Source organism: Balaenoptera ricei, chromosome 10, assembly GCF_028023285.1.
Source record: "Balaenoptera ricei isolate mBalRic1 chromosome 10, mBalRic1.hap2, whole genome shotgun sequence".
Lineage (NCBI taxonomy): Eukaryota > Metazoa > Chordata > Mammalia > Artiodactyla > Balaenopteridae > Balaenoptera > Balaenoptera ricei.
In genome coordinates, this window is record NC_082648.1 from 40258826 (window position 1) to 40267208 (window position 8383).

The following is an 8383-nucleotide window of genomic DNA, read 5'->3' on the forward strand; positions in this document are numbered from 1 at the left end:
GGGAGGGCCTCTGGTGCTGAGGGATCACGGGGCTGCTCATCCCCCCTTCCCAGATCAGATTCCCAAACCCCAAACCCCGAGACATGCTGACATGGACAAAAGTCGACAGGACAGTAGGAAAAATCCGTGTGGCCAATATAGGAGCACACATCCACACATTCACGCAAAGATGCCTCATAAACTTCGATGCCCATACGTATGTATACAGAGACAGACACACTGAATTGTATTTCAGACAGCTTTCTTTTCCTGGACAGACAATGCTGTTGCTCCTCTTTCCAAGTTCTCCCCCAGTTAGGTCTCCCTGTCAGCTTTCCACCCTTGATGGAAAGCTCTTCTTCCCAAGGAGGCACCGTGGGGGCCAGCCAGCAAGGTGGGAATCCCAGGAGGCTGGGTCCCCGAGACCCAGGTGGGGAGAAATTGGCAACAGGTGCTTGTGGATAGTATACCCACAATGAGGACACCAATGGAGGCGGCTCCTCCACATCAGCAAGCGAGGAGAGGCTGCAGCTACGGCCTCTGCCAAGGTTTGGAGGGTGGGGAAGAGGGTGCAGCTGCCTGGGCAAGAATCCAGGAGGCTGTCAGCTGTCAGTGGTGTGAGGAGTGGGGATTCCAGCAGCAAATATTTACTGGTGTTCACTTTATGGCTGTGTGCTATGCTAATACTGGACTGGCAAGTTCAGGCTGGGCTAGAAAACTGTTCTTGGAACCCACTGGTTTCTGGTGGGACAGGGGACAGAGAAGCCCCAGCGTTAGGCCACTGTTTGAAGTAGATCACACTCATCTCTGGGCTTCCAAGGGGGTCAGGGATCTGTGAGGACCAACAGGCTATGGGAGAGACTGACCCAGGGGGCTACTAAAGGAGACGTATGCCCACACCAGCCTAGACCACCACCCTTGTCCTCTCTGAAACCAAGGCCAAGTCACTTCTGTGCAGGACCAGAGACTGGAAGGGCCCTGCAGCTGGCCCAGCACAGGTGAGGCCTGGAGTCACTTACCAAGGGGACCCTGGCACCTGAAGATGCTGGATCTCCAGCCTCCATCCCACCGTGACCTGGGAGTGCCCCAGGATGGCAGCCCACATCTGATCACTTGTGAGCCGCGTCAATCTGTACTCTCCTCTTATTGAGTGTGTCTTAGAATGGCTCCATGTGTGGTTTTCTCCCACACTGGTTTGTGTGCTGTGTACCGCAATTGGATTCCCAAGCTTTTTTTTTTTTTTTTAAGTTTGTGGGCATCCATGACATTCAGCATCACACTCACCGCCAACTCTAGGCATGTTAGTCAGACATGCCGCCTGCCCCGTTTATCACAGTGTACTATGATGTACCCAGGTGGTACTTCTGGTTGTGCCGGCCATGCCCCATGCTGGCCTCTGCCTGAAATGCCCTCCCCGTACTCATCAGCTGTCCATCTCTTACTCATCCTCCAGGCCCAGAGCAAATCCACCCTTCCACAAAGCCTGACTTCCTCCTCTGCTCCTGCCTATGGACTCAGTTCTTGATATTTGTCATGTGTGCCTTTGAAACACATCACAGCCGCCTCTGATAGACAGCGCTGCCAACGAAGTGTCGGTTAACCCTTGCACTGCCGTTTAACTTTTCATCCATACAGGTTGTTTCTTCAGCTGGCCTCTGAAATTCCTTGAGATAGGAACCCTGCCTCCTGGGTCCCCTCTACTGCTTTGTATTGCCCATGCGATGCGTGTTAGATAACTGTCAACTTGTGCCTGGGACCAGCAATGAATCAGTGAATGAATGAGTGAATGAATAAGCAAACTGAGCCTTTGAGCCTCACTTGTGATAAAGGCCCAAGGGAAGATGACTATCAAAACCGAGAGAACAGATGGCTCCCGCCAGGAGCTCTGGAGTCTCCAGGGTTGGTACTTGGTGGGGGGGTGGGGGGGGGGTGGCGGGGGGAGTGGGCTTATGGGCAGTGGATGGAAGTGGGTGCAGGGATTCATTTTGTAGTTGTATTTTCATAGCAAACACTATTTTCATTCAGGAGTAATGGAAACTTGGGGGGAGACCCAAAGCCCCAAACCACCTGTTGGCAACACCACCGCCAAGGGGCAGCCAGTGCAGGGATCGGCTAGAACTCAGAATTCCAGCAGCTTCTGAATCCACAATGTAAAGATCACTCAACTTTATCCTGCTTTTTAGGATCCCAAATACCCAGCTGCCTGCACTTTTTGCCAGCTGTGTTAATGTTTGCTTTATACCGCCTGCTAGTGATTGTAAAATAAAACGTCTGTTTCATGTACTCAAAACCCAGTGGCTTTGGAGAGGGTCTGGAGGCCCAGATGGGAAAAAGAGAGGTGGCCGAGACAGGCAGACAGTGATAAGGAGGCTCGGAGAGACAGCGGGGGAGTGAGCAAGGGCAAGATCAGGGAAGAGCGCCGGGCGGAGGCCGATCAGGAACGAGGCAGGCGTGAGGCACCTCGCCCACCTCTCACCCCAGGTGTGTGGGCACAGCCGGCTGCTCTGTCCTCACAAAGGTGATGATGACAGGACTGGCAGGGGCAGTTCCCAACCCACGGTCTGGAGATCTACAATCTGTCAAACTTACCATACTTACTGTGCTGAGGTAGTTGGATGATGGACAACTTCCCCCTTCCTCATGCATCTGAGCATGCGCTCCGTTATGCAAAGCAAAGTGGATGCAAGAGTGAGTTGCTCAGCATCTTACGGGACGATGGACGGAGTGCACCGAAAGCTCGGATTGGGGCCAGCAGAACACCATGCTGAGACCACTGGTTCTAAGCCAGACTGCCTGGGATTGAATCCCAGCTCTGCCGGTCACCTGCTGTTCAACCCTAGGCAAGTTCCCTGACCTCTCTGTGCCTTGGTGTCCCCTGTAACTATAGAGCGAATAAGAATACCTTACAGGGCAGTTGTGGTGACTTGAATGAGTCAAGACTTGCAAAGCCTTAAAACAGTATCAGGCACGTAACCAGATCAGATAAGTGTGTGTTTAAAAAAAAAAATAAAGGCTTCCCTGGTGGTGCAGTGATTGAGAATCTGCCTGCCAATGCAGGGGACACGGGTTCGAGCCCTGGTCTGGGAAGATCCTACATGCCGTGGAGCAACTAGGCCCGTGAGCCACAGTTACTGAGCCTGCGCATCTGGAGCCTGTGCTCCGCAACAAGAGAGGCCGCGATAGTGAGAGGCCCGCGCACCGCGATGAAGAGTGGCCCCCACTTGCCACAACTGGAGAAAGCCCTCACACAGAAACGAAGACCCAACACAGCCATAAATAAATAAATTAAAAAAAAAAAATTAAGCCACATAAGATCTAATTTACATGGGATGGTTAGGCAAGGCCTCCCTGAAAAAATGACCTTTAAAACAGAGACATGAGGGGCTTCCCTGGTGGCGCAGTGGTTGAGAGTCTGCCTGCCAGTGCAGGGGACACGGGTTCGAGCCCTGGTCTGGGAAGATCCCACATGCCGCAGAGCAGCTAGGCCCGTGAGCCACAATTACTGAGCCTGCGCGTCTGGAGCCTGTGCTCCACAGCAAGAGAGACCGCGACAGTGAGAGGCCCGCGCACCGCGACGAGGAGTGGCCCCCACTTGCCACAACTAGAGAAAGCCCTCACACAGAAACGAAGACCCAACACAGCCATAAATAAAATAAAATAAATAAATAAATAAAAATTAAAAGAAAAAAAAAAAACAGAGACATGAGAAAGTGGCAATCTTTATTTTTCTTTCTTTTCTTTTTTGCCACGCCGCGAGGCTTGTGGGATCTTAGTTCCCTGACCAGGGATCGAACCTATTCTCCCTGCATTGGAAGTGCAGAGTCCTAACCACTGGACCACCAAGGAATTCCCCCTAAGGTGATTTTTTAAAATAATTCCAAAAATAAATTTACATTTCAAAACGTACACTTTGAGTACTTTCAAGTCTTGGGGATGATTCTTTGACGAGTCACATCATGCAGCTCACCTGGTTCAGTTGCCGAAGGTAACACCTATTTTCTGGAGTTGCAGCTGTAGCCTGGGGAACTGAGCTTTGCTCTGCGGGAGGCCAAGAGCTTCAGTGGGAACAACTCACAGCTCTGGCCCCCTAGGCCTTGGCTCTGTTTGATGAGATTGCCGACAGTTGCACAGCCCAGAAGACAAGCAACGAGAGGAGGGACAGAGAAGGCTGGCCTCTTCCGTGGGCCACCAGAGTCCAGCCTGGATCTGCGGGCTCCCCCCTCCAGCACACAGGCTGCCCTGCAGGGCCCTGCCCCAGTGAAGCCGAGCCGGTGGGGCTGGCCGTCCTCTTCTCCCTCCAACTCTCACCCTGGAAGACTCTGCCGTGTTCCTTCCCTAAGTCATACTCTGGACCTTGGCCCTCACTTGATGTCATGAAAATTCCCCTTATGCCACTGCCCGGGGACTCTTCCTTTTCCTGTTCTCCCCCTTAAAGTGACCATTAGAATCCTCCCAAATTACGTACCTACATAAGAGGGGCCTCCTACGGACAACTGGGATTCGGGTAGGCTGCAGTAGGAGATGTTTAGGGGCAGAGAACTCTCTGAGAATGCTTCTGACACAATTGTGCTCACAGCTGACTCTCCCTCCCGCGGCCAGTCTGGCTGGGGGCCACCGCTGGGGAGATGGTCAGGAAGGTGGGGACGCTCCCCAGCCTCATGGCCAAGAGGGTCTGAGCCGTCTCACCCCGTGCGACGCCTTGAGCTGTAAGTCAAAGACACTAATTGCAGGGAGACATCCCAAACCCTTCTAGTCCAAATCTCTGTTTATAAATAAGGAAACTGAGGTCCAGCGAGAGGAAGGGGCTTGTCCAAGGCCAGGTGCTGCTGAGGCTGAGGGTCCCACACACACGGCCCACCTGCGGGAGGACCGCCCTGACACCGGCCTGCGCTGCCTCAAGCTCTCCCAGAGCACTTTTCTGGGAGGCAGAGTAAGTTTAAAACGTCCCACTGCCGTGGCTGCAGCACAAAGTCACCCTCTCTCCGCCCCTCTGCTGGCTAGAGCCCCCTGAGTGCCAGGAAAGCCTGCGCTCTCCTCCGCTCAGCAACCGGGAAGCGGCTCTGGCTGTCCACAACTCACACCCCAGCGAGAACACTGGGGCGCCGAGCCCTCCTCAAGGGCCAACAGGATGGCAGGCAGCGTGAACGTCTGGCTCCCTGGCTCGGGGTCCGTAACGATCAGAGTCTAAACACACACAGGCAACCGGAGTCTCACACTTTCCCACCCAAAGTGGGTCTGGGCTCTGAGCCCAGCCTTCCTCCTTCTTCTGGGGGTCCCTAGGCCTATGCTCCTGCAGAAGCAGCCCCTCTGGCCCCATCAAGACCGCCTGGCCCACGCACGAAGGCCCCAGGCGTGGGAGAGAAGAGATCTCAAAGCACAGGGGAGTCGGACTTGGCTTCTCAGAGAGATCAGTTTCATCATCGCTGGGCGGGATGGTAGCCACCCATCACTTGTACCACAAGCCCCTTCCAGGGCCCTGTCAGGCTGGGCTAGGCTCCGGTCTTGAAGAGCCCAGAATCTCAGAGAGGGTCACCCAGATTGGCTAGGGCAGCTGGACAGGCCTGAGAGGACACTTATGTACTTCCAGCCCATGGCCTTGGCACATGTGAGAAGCCCAGAACTTTGTGCACGGGGCAGGGTCTGAGTACACATTCTGGAAATGCATTTATGCTCTGGCTTCCATGGAAGGGAGGAGGGATCAAGAACAAGGGCCAGGTCAGAGACCTTCCCAGCCACCAGCCACCATACTGATGCTCAGGTGGTTTGTACCAGTGGGGAGCTGAGGGCACCCCAACTCTGGAAGGCAGAGCTGTGAGGCAGGCATGCAGGGCGCTGGGGGGCCGGATGGCTGGGACCGTGAACCTGCAGCCCAACAGAGCAGCTGTGGGCCTGAATGCTTAGGGGTGAGCAGGGAGACCCCGTGGCCCTAGGCACGCACCTCTCTCTGGCCTTGCCCTGTGTGGCATCTCGTCCCCTCTGATGGCCTTGCCCTGTGCCCGTCTGCCTAGCTGGGTGATCTGCTCCAGGACGGCCAGGACTGCCCGTCTTATAGGTAGGACTTCCCTACAAAGCCCACGGTAAGTATTCCAAAATGAAGGGAGGGAGGGAGACATTTATATGCTGTGTCTATCCCTACGAAAGAAGAAAATGTTCGGGTTCAGAAAGGTTGCATCTGGAGTGCCAGGGGCACGAGGAAAGGCATGGATGAGGAGGCCCATTGCATGGGCATGGCTGATACACACCCAGTTCCATGACTGATACATATTAAGCAGTTATGTGACCTCAGGCAAATCTTTATGTGCTCCAGTTTGACTACAAAACAGGGGTAAAGTAAAAATACCTACCCTATCAGCAGGGTAAAAATTAAGATAATAGATGTGAAAGTGTGCTGGAAAAGATGAAAACACTATTCAAATCTAAATCTCTTAGCGTGATAAATACTGTGAATCATAGCAACATTAAGAAGATTAATCTTTGCTGTTTGGAAGGCAGAGCAGGAAGAGGCCCAGGGCTGCCGGGAACACAGAAGCCATGGGGAATGTGAAAGCAGGTCTGCCCCCTGCCCCCGCCCCCAGCCGTGAGCTCTAACTCTGCTGGATGCCTTGGTAGGGGAAGGGTGCTAGATCACCAGCTCCAGGTCTGTCCTGCTTGGAGGGGGCTTGGGGAGAGAGGGGATGGCTGGCTCCCAGGAGATAAGCAGGAGCAGCCAGAGGGTCGGGGCTCTCCAGGCTGCCCTACCCTTTCACCAGGTCCTGCTCAGCCTCCTGGAGGGGAACTCTCCCTGGTGTGCACCCCACAATTACACTCCTGGCCTGGTCCCCAGGCTGCCCCCGGGCTCTGCAGGGAAACTAAGGATAAGAGGGTAAAAGAGCGATGTTAGGAATTACCACCTCTGTTCTTTCTCCCCATAGGACACACATACTCCCTCTCTGCTTTACCCCCTTTTAGGTAAGAGAGTTTTCTAAAGGTCTGACCTCAGACTTCCTTCTTTCAGCAGTCCCATGAATTCCTCCTCCCATCGCAGCTCTCCCGAAGCTGGGACACACACTGGGGGCCCCCTACACACAGCCCGGGCTGTTAGGGCACATGAGGGATGTCACCCCTCCACCCCATGCCTGGGCAGTCAGGGATACAGAAGGTGACACAGCCCTCAGAGCAAGAGGCCACCGTGACCTGAAGCCTTTCCCTCCGCGGTGACCCAGCCCATCACTGGGGACTTCGGCTCCCGGTCTGTGTCTCCTGCCTGTCCTGGGCACTGTTTTCCTGGCAAGGCCTCTCCCTACAGGCTCAAAAGGTGTCCGGCCCCAGAGACTAAGGCAGCTGGAGGTGGCCAGGTGGTCAAGGTGGAAGGGAGATTCCTGCACCGCCAAAGCTCCTTGGGGACACGGGTGGGACCACAGGGAAGAAAAAGAGAAACGCTGATGGAGGACACCAGCCCCACCACGCTTGGCTCCCATTCTTCATCACAGGGCTGGTCTCACCCTGGGTCTGAAAGGATGGAGAAGGGCGCCTGGCTGGCCGGTCTGGCCTTTGCTGAAACGTTGACAGACAATGGGTTTAGGAGAGAAGAAAGGCCCTGGGAGTCCTGATTCACCAGGCCTGCACCTCATGTCATGACTGCTCAGCTCTGGAAGCTTCTGTGCCCCAGGGTCCTCCATCTCTACCCATGGGCAAGGGCACTGGCTTGGTTACCTTGCCGTCTGCTCCACCCCAGGCTGTTCCTGAGGGAGTGGGCTCCCCACTTCCTCTGAGGTGATGTTGCCCCAGCAGGCAGAGGACACAGGACAGCCCTCAGCTGTCACCTCAGCTGCAGAGGCAGAGCTGCAGTTTACTTGTTTGCCACTAAGAGCTGACCTGAGATCATCGTATCACACCCATCTTACAGATGGAGAAACGGAGGCGGAGAACTGTTCATTGACTTGCTCAGATGCACTTAGAAACCCGAGGCATAATCCCAGTTGGGCTGCCTCCTGCCAAGGGCTCTTGGCCCTTTCTGGAAGCAGTGCGTGTCCATGACCACAGGGATGAGAGGTTTGGCAGTGCGGGGGCGAGGGGAGGTGAGGGTGTGTCCAGCCTGAGCCCTGGCAGCTGTACCAGCTGCCTCCTCCTCCCAGGTATGGGCCCGCTCCCTCCACATGCCCCAGGGCCCTGCTGCTCAGAACCTACTCCGGCTCATCCCCAAGGCCGAGAGGTCCCTCTCGGGGTCAGACAGCGCACCTCCCCTGGCCAGGCTCAGAGCCACAGGGAGCAGAGAGGAGGGCAGCCCCACCTGGGGCTCCCTCACGTGAGTTCCCGGGGCAGGAGGTCCTCACGGCAGCTGGTCCCCAAGGGACGTGCCGCAGAGGCAGGGGAGAGGGGCCTCCAAGCTGACAGGGCTTGCTGGGACCACTCTCCTCACTGACAG